Source organism: Meleagris gallopavo, chromosome Z (assembly GCF_905368555.1).
Source record: "Meleagris gallopavo chromosome Z, MGAL_WU_HG_1.1, whole genome shotgun sequence".
Lineage (NCBI taxonomy): Eukaryota > Metazoa > Chordata > Aves > Galliformes > Phasianidae > Meleagris > Meleagris gallopavo.
The window spans coordinates 47,846,876-47,861,429 of record NC_139435.1 but is presented as its reverse complement, the minus strand read 5'-3'; positions in this window follow the sequence as shown (position 1 = coordinate 47,861,429).

The following is a 14,554-nucleotide window of genomic DNA, read 5'->3' as shown; positions in this document are numbered from 1 at the left end:
TCATCATATCAAAGCACCTCCTATTGCAGTAAATGTAGAAGCACAGCTCTCTAGAGATATCCTTAGGGCAAAGTGTATATGCATGGACACAGAAGACAGAAAAAAAGGGAGAGCTCTATAGCAACTAGCCTATTTACGGTTTTTCTGTACTAGAAATACAATTGTGTCATGGGACCCACTTACAACACTCTTTCATTGTAGAGTGCAGCTGGTAACCTTAACCTTTATGCCTTCCTGTGGAACATAGTTATGGACCCATCAGCACAACAAAGTAGAACCATATTGTATTTGGGCCGGGGGATAACTATGTTGTAACTTTGTCCCTTGTCACAGCTGTGATTTTAACACAGGCAAGATATTCCAAAGCTAGAAGTATAGTATTGTATGTCTTGCTCACTATGATAATTGCTGCTGCTACTGTTGTTGTAGGAGAGCCACCTACTGTTCCTCTTTCTTTTGTAAAGCAGTCCCTTTAGCAGTCACAATAGTAATTGTGAAGCACTAATACAGACTGTCTATTGGGTACAGTAAATAACAGTTTTGCGTAGCAAATTTCTAACTTTGTTGAGAAAGATAGAAACTAAATCTTCAAAGGGCAGTGTTTGCTCACAGAAACCACATGATTCTGGTTCTTTCTGGTGCTGATAAATGTCTCAGCTGTTAAAGAGCGTCCTTTCAACTTCTGCTGTGGTGTGTGGAGATGTGCACCATCCAGACTGACACTTTGAAAAGATTACCAGAGTCGGGTGATAAATCCAGACAGAGACATGAAGAAATGGGCAGTCTAAGAAGAGCGGGGTAATCTCAACAGCAACACATTGCAGGGTCATGGCTGGGACAGATTCCTTTGGCCTCCATGTACCATGTGCAACCTAACCTATAGCCCTTGGGATGTTCAGAATGTTATGCAGAAAACCTTTAAATCTTTTACCCTCTTAGAGGACTCTACAAGATCTTGAAGAAGGATCAATAATGTCCCTACTGGTGTGCTTCATCTCAACTGGAGAACTGTTAGCTTCCATGTCCTCTTTTCCCCAATATCATAATTAACCAGGGAGTGATGCACAAAGCACGCTTGGGAAGAGTAGTCAAAGTGCATTTTCTTTGAAATCTTTGCAGGGGAAAGATCCCCTTTAGAACACAGCACAACTTTCTGGAACAACCCTTTTACCAAGAGAGGCAATAACTTAGTCAGGATGATTGTATCCAAAGAAGAGGTAAATTCAACTGACTCAGGGGGGAGAGTGTGGAAGCTTCAAAATATTGTGGATGGTGCCTATATACTGCAGAGACTGATGTGCTAATTGCTGAGCGAGGTATGCACTGCAGACACGGGAGTGGAGAAGCAGCTGTCCCTCTCAGCTGGGCTCCCACACTGTCCCCCCCTTCAGGTCAGGAATACAGAAAGGGAAGGCACATTGAGCATTGTGATGAACTTCTTTGCTTCAAGAGTTTTATTTGCAGCAGTTGCACCTCCTCGCCACCCCAACTCTGAAAAACTGTCTGCAGTGCTTGGTACCTCCTTAGTACTCTCTTTTCGATGAGGAGCAGAAACAGCTGCTCGGAGGGTCTGGGAGATGAACACACACAAATATGTGTCACAGCATAAAAATGACACACTAGACTGGAGTGTCAATGTCAGCCCTGGGTTGGTGTGGAGATACAGTCAGTGGTGACTGCAGCCTTCAGCTTCATTCCTGCTTTTATCTGCAAGAAGGTGACACAAGGCCTGGGGCAGGAGTCACTCTCTGCCTAATTCCACCCCTCCAAATCTATGCAGGCAGGTTGGGTTGCTGCTGACATGTGGAGTTATCCTAGAATAGCCAGTCACAGTGACTGCAGAGCCTGAGGGGATATACATTGCTGCCTGCAGCTACAGCCCTGTGGTTTTCCAGGAGCTGCTGCTCCTCTTGCTCAGCACACAGAGGAATCGGTGCAGAAAGTATTTGCATTTGTTAACTCATTCCAGAATTTAGTAATGAAGATAATGACTTCCCTTTTCTGCAATTTTACACTGTTTTTTTTTTTTTTCTGTTTGTTTGTTGTTGGTTTTTTTTTTAATGCCTTTTCTGCTATAATTTATTATTTTCATTTGTTCAGGAAAACAATGTATTTATTGCCAAAGGTAGAAAGTAGTTTCAGTAATTCTATAATAGTCAACATCTAGCCAGCTTGTCTTCTCAGATAGATAGAATTGCTGTTCTTGTGCTATTGTTTTCTTCCAAAAAGCAATACATCATTTTCCTTTTTACCAGCTTTGTTCCTGCAGGAAGCAAAATAAAACAGAACAAACTAGATTGTGTTCTGGGCCTACATAAAATCTTATGCTCAACATCCACCTCTGTCCCCACACCAGGATTTCATTCTGCCTTGAGTCTGTTGGCTGCTGAAAAAGTGCAAGAGGCAGGTAGTTCTGTGTCCACCAAGACAGTGCAGGAGGAATCTTGAAAAGAACAGGACAAACTCTTCTTGCCTATGGGAGAAAGAGCATTGTCCATGTAGACTCCTCAAAGGAACATTTCTGCAGGTGTCCTATGACATGGGTTCTTCTGAAGCTTAACTGTTAAAAGACTTGCAAGGCCCGACAACCTATAACTTCACCAAAGTCAAGGTGTGGAAGGGGCTCCACAGGGACAAAATTCAGGTCCCAAGAATTTAAGGTGAGGCTGTTATGAGCGCTCAGAACTCTTACATTACTTCTTGTTCAAATCAGATTAATACCTTAGCATACAGTTCTGTTGGGATATCAAAATATATTGCATCTGTAAATCAGCTTAAAATAAGCAAAAACAGTAATGAACAATATATATATATATTTTCTATGAGAAGAAATCAAAAATTATATTTAATGTCCAAAGTTATCAGTGGCAAGTCCAGGAGTCTCCTTAATCTTGTAGCCAAAGGACATTGCTTCAGATATTCTCTCCAGTGTTCCTCTTTTAAAGGAAAATAGAAATAGACTGTCAGACAACTCTGAGACTTCATAAATTTTTTTCTTCAGGTTCAACCTTGTAACTAAATATCTGGACTGATAATTATCTAATACTGTTATCTTTTGCTACTTCTAGAAACATTTTTGTTATCATTTCTAGCTTTGGATGTTATGATAGCTAATAGAAACTAGTGCTTATCTAACATCTATATTGTCACTTTAAATAAAATATAGTTACAAGTAATTATTCTTCAATGGGGCTTTGTGCACTATATTGTTTCCTCTTGCAACATCATTTTGATTTCCTTCATAAGCCCCAGTCTTCCCCTTCAGAGCTCAATTTTCTGTGTGTTTTACACAGTTTTCTCTGCACTGTGCATCCTCAGCGTCTCTGAGGATGCTTAATATCACTCCCTCTTCTGGATGAGAAAACAGGCATATTTTGCTATAAGACACAGAGTGTGATGGCAGAGAAGAAATACAGGAAACGACCGTGCATGCAAGAATGGCCTGTTGCTCCATGTCAAGCTGTGACTCACACTGCTTCAGGAATCTACAGCTTCAAGATGATGAAATAAGGTTTATAAAATACACTAACTCCCACGCCACACACACACAAACGTACCTACAGCCAGCTGCAGTTCATAGGTGGCATTGTGGTGGGTGCTCCCACTCCCAACTGACTGATGATGGATCAGAGCACTGCATGCTGACAGCTTCTTAAGTCTCTCCTCTTTGTCTTCCAATCAGTGTGCTGGGAGGCAGGGCTGAGGATTTGCACTACAAAGTCAGCACTCAGTGGGAATGTTTCAGCAAGCACTGTTGCATCTCTCCTGAGGGACAATTCCTCTCATCCCAGCAGGACAGATGTCCATTTTTGCCAAACTAAAAAGTACAAAAGAAGGCAAAGAGAAAGAAAAGAGACAATAAATCAAAAGTATAAATAAAAATTCTGCCCCAGTGATGCCAGTTCTGTCTTACTGGAGAGAACACACTGGGCAGAAGTGCTGTTGTTCCACACTTTATACTACCACCAGTGTAATGTTCAACAAGTGCCATTAATCGAGAGCTCTGTAATTCATTAGAAATAGTTATGTACTTGAAATGTTACTCCAGAATCTTTTTCAAAGGCCCCTGCCACAGATCTGAAAAGGTGAACTGAAAGGAATCAGCTACTGCATTTTAAAACTACATTTAATAGGAAACAGTAACTTTCTCAATATCAAAGCAGGAAATCTATAGTGCCTATTTACTTGGTCTATTTCCCTAGCAATAGAGAGACAATAGATCTGAGTAGGCTACTCTAACGGAGGGAACAGAGTGTTTATAGCAGTGTACATTGAAAGTATTTTATTCTGTTGGCCCACAGCATCAGAAGTGGATGTTGGTGGTACGACAGTAGAGGTTGAACCTTTCCACCAACTTCCCATCACCTTTTGTTGCTGTGTGACAGATGGCAACACAATGGCAGCAGAGTTAGTCTGAACTATTTTTCCATTCTTTATAGGGCATGCTACTTCCTGATAATGAATTTCATTGGTGTTGTCTTCTGCAAGCAGAAACTTTTTCAGATGCTTCAGTAGAGTCTACTGTTCTTACTCTGACAACTCTGAGTTATTTTTGCTACTTGCAGACATTGTCAAGCTTTTCCTGATCGTTAGGAAATAGACTACATCAACTATTATATAGGACTGTAAGCATTTAATTATCATCCTCTTCTTCAGAAAAATCTGGATGCTTCTAATTTCTGATTTTTAGCAGAGTATTTATTTATAGAAAATCTATCTTATTTATTACAAGATTTTCTTACATCAAAATATCTTTGTATCCCTAGCAGCCAGAAGTAATGGATTTTGCTGAAACAGTTTCTGGAAAGTTGATATTGCATTGACTATTTCTGGTTCATCCTTACTGATGATAAAGCATTAATATGCCTCTGTAGGTTGCAGAATTGTGAGCTGTTGTTTTTTTTTGTCCCCTATTGTACGTACATAATATTTTTATGATCTATGTGTCTTTGTTCTTCTATTGGATGTCATGCAGCTAGGCTGCTACCTTTCCACAAATGTAGGCTTAAAAACAACATAGGCAAAGAAGTTTCTCTACACTAGAAGTTATAAAAGTTGGCAACCTGTAAAAAAGTTTTGCCTGCTTGGTAACAAGCAAAGAAACTTATAAATAATAAAAATGTATATATACAATGGTATGTAACTAATAAAACTGTGTACATCACAGAATCACAGAATATTCCAAGCTGGAAGGAACTCATAGGGATCATCAAGTCTAAATCCTGGCTCCAGACGGGACCACCCAAAATGAAACCCTATGTCTGAGAGCATTGTGCAAACACTCCTTGAACTCCAGCAGCTCGGGGCCCTGACCATTGACCTGTTCCAGGCTAACATGATTACTACTGCTGAATTTTATTGCTACATCCTAGCTAGAGGTGAGTAATTCTATACATTTATAGTAATGCCCAAATCCTCTCTTGAGGATTTGTAAAACTTCTTTTTCTAAAGCTTATGCAAGTCTCTTATATGTTATTTCATTTCCTTTAATAGGTGCCAGTCACAGAACATTTTTTAAAAATAAAACTTATCAATTGATATTTTTGGTCAGTTTATGCAGTAAATATTTGAATGTGCATTTTTAACACAGTTTCAGTAACAACTAAGACATAGTTTCTTATTAGTCACTAATTTATTAGCGAAAGAGAATACTTATATATTTTATAGACATTTTTTGTGTGTGTTTGCTTGTTTGTTGCTCAGTTGGGAAAATATCATAACAGTGAAATCTCTGGAAACTTAGGATAGGTAAGATATTTCTGACTTTTTTTCCTCAGGCTGAGACGCTGAGAAAGGACTTTGAATTTAAAGAATCTTCATTTTGATAGATTTTACTTCAATCTCATCACTTCTTTTTACTCAATTACTTAGCAATGTTAACTGAACGATCACTTTACTAGGCTTTATACAGTAACATTTGTTGAATCAGAAATGTTTGTTACCAGATAAAATGTAAACTGTGCATACCAGGACCAGTTAATTATATTTACCACAGAGAGTAAATATTCACACAAACTCTTGTAGAGAATCTGCTTTAGCAGGGGATTGGATTAGAAGATATTCAGCAGTCCCTTTGGTGATAATGATTATTTTGACCTGTAAAAGTAGCTGCTTCTAAAGAACAAATATACAAAGAATGTACTTAATAAACCACACAGACTGGACTCACAAACTTGCTGTTTCAAGTGGACTAAAACAGTGCAGAAGTGACTCTGGTTGCACAGAAAACCTCTTTCCTTTCATCTATCCATCTGAAGTATTTTAAGACTTTATCATTTTAGTATCTACATTCTGACTAGCAACAAGAGCTAAAAAATGAGCTCACACTTCTATTGCAGCTTGGTTGGAGTTAATTTGTTACAATAAGCATCGCACTGTGTCTACTCCAAAAATTGTTTGCTCATATCAATGATTGTGTGTACCACATTTTTAGAGCTCTCCTTGGAGTGCTTGTTAATACTTCTGCACTCAGCAGCAATGCTCAGTTCCTGCCCTGCGGTTCGGGGTGATCATTTACCTCAAGTGGCAGCAGTGCAGCTAAGGGCACTGTTTTGTGAAGAGGTTTCATCAGGCACATGAAGTGTATTCCACACCAGACCTATTGAGAGATCCTTTTTGTTCACAGAGTGGGCTGTGCTGTGGCTTTCTCACAGAGGTGAGAAAGTTATGAGATGACAATTATTTGACAAGCAAGCAAACAATGAAAGACACAGAAGAAATATTAGGTTTGTATGTTTGAAGTTTATTTGACTGACAACTGCAGATTCAGAGGAAAAAGAAGCTGTTCCCTTTCTCCGGCTACAGATTCAAATGTGACTCAGGCTTCATAACAATGCCATTGAAGCTAGGCAAACTTTTCATAGCACAATGTATCTATTTCTGAGTAAACATTCAGAAAATTGAAACAATTTTGCTAATTGATGATTACATCACTATTTTAAATACACATTTAAATACAGGATTCTGTAAAAACTTTTTTTTTAATTGCTGCTCAATTTTATCTTGAAATACGTTCATTATAATTTGCATGGCACTGATTTTTATTTTCCTGACAGGAAAGAGCACTGATAGAAGTCATGTAGCCTCCTTTTTTGTAGAAGGAGTAGTCATTTTCTACACTTAATCTACACCTCGTAAGCTCCTTACCCAGTTTGAAGAATTCTCCAGTGGCAATAGGAAGAAAAAAAACTAAGAGAGAGAAAAGAAACCATATATGTCTCATATCAGCCATGTACCTCTATGCAAAGATGAAAATACGTCAGAAGAATTCGGTTATTTATTACCTGGTTATGAAAGGGAGCTGTGAAAATAAGATTTTTCCTACACATTATATCCATCACCACTTCTTTAACCAATTTTAGATCTTGAGTTTGCTTGATCTAAAGTGAATTTTTTGGACTTCCTATGGTAGGAGATGCATAAAGCCATCTAAAATCTCCTCTTAAACTCCTTTTTTGAAAAATGAAGTCTTTTTCATTAAAATAATTAAGATTTTCAGAAGTAAATCTGGGGTGAGGAATCAACTAAAACAGATATTTATGTCTTTTCCTTCAAACCTCAACAACTCCATGATTTCACGATTTTCCATCTACCACCATTTACCACCAGAAATAAAGCTATATTTCTGTTCACAGCAACATTCCTGCCCTCAAAACAAAGCAAGACAAGTTATATAAAATCCTTTCAATTTTTTCATGTTTAATTTTAGGAGGGCAATGTCCTCAGGGAAATTTCTGCTGAATTAGTTGGGCAAACATGGCTTTGGCACGAAAGAGCAGCTCCTATCTTGCACAGTAAAACAATTTGGGTTAAGAGACCTTGTGGCAGAATATATGCCAAAGGATTCATTGATTCCTAGAGTGACAGCTGTTTCTGTGTCCTGATGCAGGCTGATTAAAAATCCTCCATTGATTTTTCTATTTCCTTCAGTGTAGATATATTCTTCATCCAAAACTCACAGCATCTATCTTGGATGTGTGTTATTGATATTGTTCCATAGTGGGCACATACAGTTTGATTTTGCTAAACACATGCTTCACAGGTGCTTATGTTTTATTTCTCTTTAGCTGCAGCTATTGACTTCAGGGAACACTAATGCTGTAATAGAGACAAGAGATACTGTCAAGAGCTTGCCTGCTGCTTAACCTGCAACAGAGATGATAGTCCAATACAGTCCAATAAAGAATAGTACCAGCTGTTACTTTTATTAATTTTTTCTCATCTCATTATCCGTCACCATGAGCATACCAGGAGATGACGTATGCCCCACACAAACTTCGCCACACTGCATATTTATTTTAAATTTGGGCAGCAATTTTTAAGAAAAGAAATAGTTTAAAGGTATTTGAAACGTATCTATCTAAGGATTACATACTTTAAGGAAGACCAAAACACACAAAAAATCCCCAAACTGTTGTATATGTTACTCTGACCAGAAAATATCTTCAAAGTACGAGGCTATAATGTTTTTGCAGCAACTTCCTGCAGCACTTTTGGATTCTGACCATATTGGATATACTGCAAGAACAGATTTTCCTTCTGATTTTTCCTCCGCTCCATCCCTTAAACATGTGACAAAACTAAGAAAGAGAAAACAAACCATACATGTCTAATATCAGCCATATATCTCTATGCATTGCTAGAAAAACCTAGAGGTTGAACAGATGGAATTATACTCAAAAAGATTGGAAGAATGGGAAAATGAAAATTAAACAAGTCTCTTTTTAAAGTATTTTTTAAAATAGAGACTAAAATTGCTGTTTTAGATTTGATATAAAACAATCATTTTATTTTATTTTATTATTATTTTTTTTTTACAGTTCCTCCACCCTAACAACAGCTTTCAGTAGCTGGAAGGTTCTCTAAAGTTTTGAATCTTATTCCACATTTTGAGTGACACAAGACTATATTGCTGCTACTGATCAAATCTAATCTTTCAGCATATTTCATTTCAACACTTTTTAAGAGGAAGCTTAACTATCTCTGCTGTCCCAAAACGTGCTGAACCTGAGATCTGTTTTCAAATGCTTTAGATTATGAAGATTTCTATCATTCATGAGTCAATTAGGAAAGGTCAAAAACTGTCCTCCTCCGCCCTGCACTAAGTCCCACACTCTACATCCTCCTCCCCCCCCCACCCCAAAAAAAAGCACATAATCAGTCAACCAACCAACCAACCAACCACCACCACTACCAATAACAACAAAAGCAAGTAACACATCCTGGCATTTTACAGCTGCTCCTTTTCCTCTTCCTTCTTTGCATCATGTGTTGCGTATGCCATACAATTAAACTGTTTGCACTTTATGTGGCTTTTTATTATTTTTTTTGCTACTTTTTTGGACTTTTTTCTATCCTATTCTGAAGAGTCTAACCAGCGATTTCTTAGTGTCGGCCTGCCTGGGAAGGGAGATTTTCCCTTAGAAGTCAGAAAAGATCTGGTGTGAAATTACACTGATGAATTAGCACATTGAGACAATTGTCTGCGATTAACAACACATTGCTGCTGTGAAGCTGCCACCAGCTGGAGCCACTTTTAGCACTTGGAAAATTATAAAGCAAGATTGACAGGAGAAATAGAAAAGGGTAGGAAAAGAAGAAATGAATGGATAAAGAGGGGAGAAAAAAAAGTCCTTAATTAGCTAAGAAATGAAGTGGCTTTATAACAGCTTTTCACAGCCTCTGAGAAACCAGGGGTTGAATTTAGCAAAGGACAAAGAGATGTAAAAAAAAATAAATAAATAAAAAATCAGATCATCTGATTACCTAGGTAAATGTCATCAAGGCTTTATTACATTTTGAACTCTCTGAATTAAATTAATACCGACTTGCACGACATTCCCTACATTTATGCATGAAACAATGGCAGAAAATGCTGCAGGTTCACAGGGAGCACAGTGCTTTGCCATTAGCAGCTATCATGCAACCGGCCCATGCGTGCCAGGACCAACTGTAAACAGAAAGCCCTCACAGGCAGAGCAAATGCTTGGAGCCGGAACCACACTGTAATGCTGCCTTGTAAAAATGGGTGCCTGGTGCTCTGCACTATTGCTGAGAACTGAGTGGAGAATCGAACACAAACTGTGTTTCAAAGACATCATGTAAGGGACAAGGAGCTGTCCTTATGTACTATTCTTGTAAAGGTCTATCACACAGCATAATACAGGAAAAAAAAAATCGTAGCTGGACTTGCTCCTTTTGTTCTGTGAAAAAATAAAAATAAAAAAAGAAAGAAAAAAGAAATAAAAAGAATGTGTCCATCATTTCTATTGCTATCAGTCGGCTGCCTACTGACAACTTAAACAGGATGCAACACTGGTAGCTATGATGCTTGTTTTCTGTCAAGGTATGGGCTCCTGGGATGTGATCATCCCAATTTATTCCAGGAATGAACCAGCTATGAATTAGTCTGGGGAGGAGTCAATCTTACTTCATAACCTTTTCTTTCTCCTAGATGTCCTTCACAGCATTATGTCCAGATAATTCCCTTATAATAACAGAGAACAGTTTTGCAATAACACATAAATACAACAGTTTCCTTTTCACTCTTTATTAAATGATAAACATTTGCTCTTGGGTTCATCTGTGATTTTAAAGTTGATAATTTAAAATTACCAAGGCGTTATGATAGTTTTAATTTTCAGGTGCCACTGTAGCAATAGCAGGGTGTACTTAACCCTCTCCCACTGAAGAACTCCCTCCACTTCTGCTTTGCCACAGGAAATATTCTTATTGCTTTTTACTCAAAAAATTCTCTCATATTCCAGATTGCCCAGTGTGTGTCTATGGAGAAAAAAGATTCCAGTTGCAAGGTCTGGAATCAGAGGCTGAAAAGCAGTACTTTTTTTTTCCTCAGTGGGAGGTTGTGGTAGTTTTGTATAAATGGGATATATTTAAAAAATATATATATTCCAATATCTGCAGTTGACTCTACTATCACATGGTGCTACTATGATCTGTCCCCTGTGGTGTTGGGCTGTTTCTGGCTTTTGTCCACTCGTGGCTTGCTAGAGCAAGCCCAGCCAAGAGGTAGTCCCTGGCTCCTGCTCTGTCCCTCCACAGTCATCTCTGACTGTTGACACAAAAGTTGCACTAGAGGTCCATAACACACATGAATTTCAGCAGGAACAAAAGATGTGCCAACCTTGCAAAACCCTGCAAATCCAGCTCTTTAGTACAATTTCCAACCAAAATACAACCTCATCTTTGTCTCATGTTAAAAGCTTTTCAAGATGTTCATATGCTATTAAGGACTATCTCTGTAAACTCGTGCTAAAATTACTGTCGTACTTGTGAGCTTTTGTATTAATTATATTCTTTTCTGACTAAAACTGTATTTACTGGTAATTTTATAGGCATTAAGGCAGATGTCAAAGTGCATTTAAAAACTTTCAATTAATGTTTGTAATGAGTCGTCTTGACAGTGGAGACAGAGAAATTTTTATTGTATTACCTATGTGCAATGATGATAGGATATGCATGGAAACATGACCCATACAAGCAAGCATGAATACAGATACACTACACACACGCGCACAAACACGTATATATTAGGTAGAAGCATGGATTTGGAGGTTTTTTGTTTTGTTTTGTTTTGGTTTTTTTTGCATTCAAATAATCAGCCAGTAATAGATGCACGGAATTTGTATAAAGTGATAATATTGTCACTTAATGATATAAAATGACTCCTCCCAAGATATCCGACTAGTCTACACTTTCCTTATATTATCATACATTAGTAACAATCCAAAGTAATAGTAATGTATTAAAATTGAGTTCCTTGGCTGGAACAACAATATATCCAGCAAACAAGAGGTAAATGATTTAATAGCCACCAATATTCAGGGGAAAATGGACTTGAAGAAATTTAGAAGAGGAATAAAGATAAGAGGAAAGTGAAAAATATTAATGTGCTGCTAGAGATGCAAATTGAAAAAGCACACCCGAATCTGTTTATAGAAATGTTCCCAACTTCATATTGTTTCTTTAATAGAGAAATTAAATGCTCAAATTATTTAATGGGGTTGTGGATAGAATTAAAACACAGGGGCGGGAAAGGGATGTTATTACTTCCCAGAGTAACTGAATGTGGGCTCTTCCAGCTACAATCATAGAAAGATTAAGCATGAAAGTTACATAGAAGAAGGATTATAGTCATTATATGGGATTTGTTCTTTTATTGCGTCCAAGATGTTGGTAACTTAACATTTTACATCTGTTACCTTAACAAAATCCTAGCATGCATTTATTTCTGAGAACATTAAAGAAGCACATATTTTTAACATGGATCAGATAACATAACTTTAGTAGTAGTAGAAGTAATCATTTGGTCTATACAAATACAGTGCACAGCAATGTGGGCATTGGCAATACCATGTCCCGAGAGGACAAGACTGCCTGGAAAAATGATGATGAATCTTCTAATCAACCTGACGCAATGCAAATAATGCAAAAATACATAATTTTTGTGAGCTTGAATGCTTCAACAGTTTTCAAAGAAAAATACCCTGTGAAATACACTCACTGCTTGCAGGATGGCACTTGCCACATGTGCTGTTTGGGTGCCTTCTCCATGGAGGGGCTGAGGCCCAAAATACCCCTGGGAGGTCAGCAGGGTGCTGGAGATGTGTTTTGGGAGGTGAGGTGAGTGGGAAGCGAAGGGCAAGGAGAGGAGCTTTGACGACAGCAATTTGGGCCATGAGATATTCAATCCTCTCCAATGGCTTGAGATTCCTACTTTATGGAAATACCTGTTTTTCTCCATGGAATATACAAATGCATAAAAATACTGATTCCAAAAAGTGTATGGTGAGAATTCCTTTAAAAACTCATTGCTTCACCAGATCCCCTCTAACAAAAGTTCAACTTTAATCAATAAAGAATGCATGCATATCTGTGTACAGATGTAGATGTATGTTTGTTCTCTTGTAGATACACCTAAATTGAGTATGGTAGAGTAAAACAACCCTTTCTAGCTGGAAAATGAGTAAGAAAGGAATAGAAGACAGCTTTAAAAATTCACATGATTTCTGTGAATAGCCCTGAAGCAATTTAGTGAGTACATTTAAGATCAATAAACATGCTTCACATTCTGATATCCTATAGTTCACAGTAACTTCAAATACATTTTTAAACAAATGCATGAGCTCACGTGCCTTTTACGTTATTTCATATTGGCCAAAGCAGCATCATGACAAAATTGATAAATTCTGGTTTTCTGCAACTGGAGAACAGACTGCGGCTCTCTCTAGTCCCAGGAGACCTAACAGTATTGAAACTTAAGTACTAATGAAATGATACAGAGGGTGCTTGACATCAAACTATGGCTTCTATTGTCCTATTTCTACATTAAATGCATTGCAAATTGGTTAGTCTTTAAGGTTAAATGAAAAAAAAAAATGATTCTGCTTGGAAACTGCAGCTTCTTCCTGAGAGCTAACTTTGCATTTTTTTTCTCTTCTTCTCAGACAGAATACAAGAAAAAATTAAACATATGGCTACATGCAAATCCTGTGGTAAAAATAATTGCATGCATCTAGCTAAAGATGGGTGGAAATACAATAATTCAGTGCATTCTAACATCAAGTATTTGGCAGTCTCATTCCTGCACCTGTATTTTGTTTTCTGAAACAATTTTAAAAATGACTTCAGCTCTGTACTTAGAGAGCCAAGAAGATAAGAGAGGAAAAATTTTGTAACATTCTGAGCCCTCAGACCACATTTTCACAGACAGAATTTGCAACCAAATACTTGATGTCTCTTCCTTCCAGGTGGCACTGATCTGCCCAGAAGTGAATAATCATTAATACAAAACTAGGGCATAACATTTGCACCTGAAAATTCAAATCAAATGAAAATACAATTCGTCGGTTTTCAAAAAGTTAATTGTGCATCCTGAGCTGCACACACTGATTTAAAGCTCTGCAAAAGGCAGGTTGTACTTATTAAACATACTTAACATATTGTACTCAAAAGCTTAACTGTGATTTTCGCAATACAACTTGAAACTCCGTGGTTTAAATCCCATCTCTGTGCTACATATTATCAAATTTCCTATGAGCATATTGAATAAAACCTGGGAAAAAAAAAACAAAAAAAACAAAAAGCAAAAAACAAAAACAAAACAAACAAACAAAAAAACCACCATCAAAAAAAGAACAAACACAGAAACAAAACAAAACCAAGACCAAAAAGCTGTAACATTTGGTACTTTGGTTTCAATTAAAATAGTAACTAACCTTTGACAGGAACAGGAGGGGAGGATTGCAATAAATATTCATTAATTTTTTACATTAATGCAAGTTAAAAGTTACACAGAATGAAATCACAGAATAATATTGATGAACTTGGCATGGAGAAGGCAAACAAATGGAAAAAATTAAATAGCAGCAAGGCAGCTATGAGGATAAGGCTAGCATAAATCAATCAAAAATGAATATGGGCATAAATATATAATATAATGAATTCATTTCCTTATGTCCTTTTCACAAGTATATTTTTTCCTTATTCTGTGCTGTTTTTAATTTTTTTTTCCTTCAGGATCTTTATGGGTACA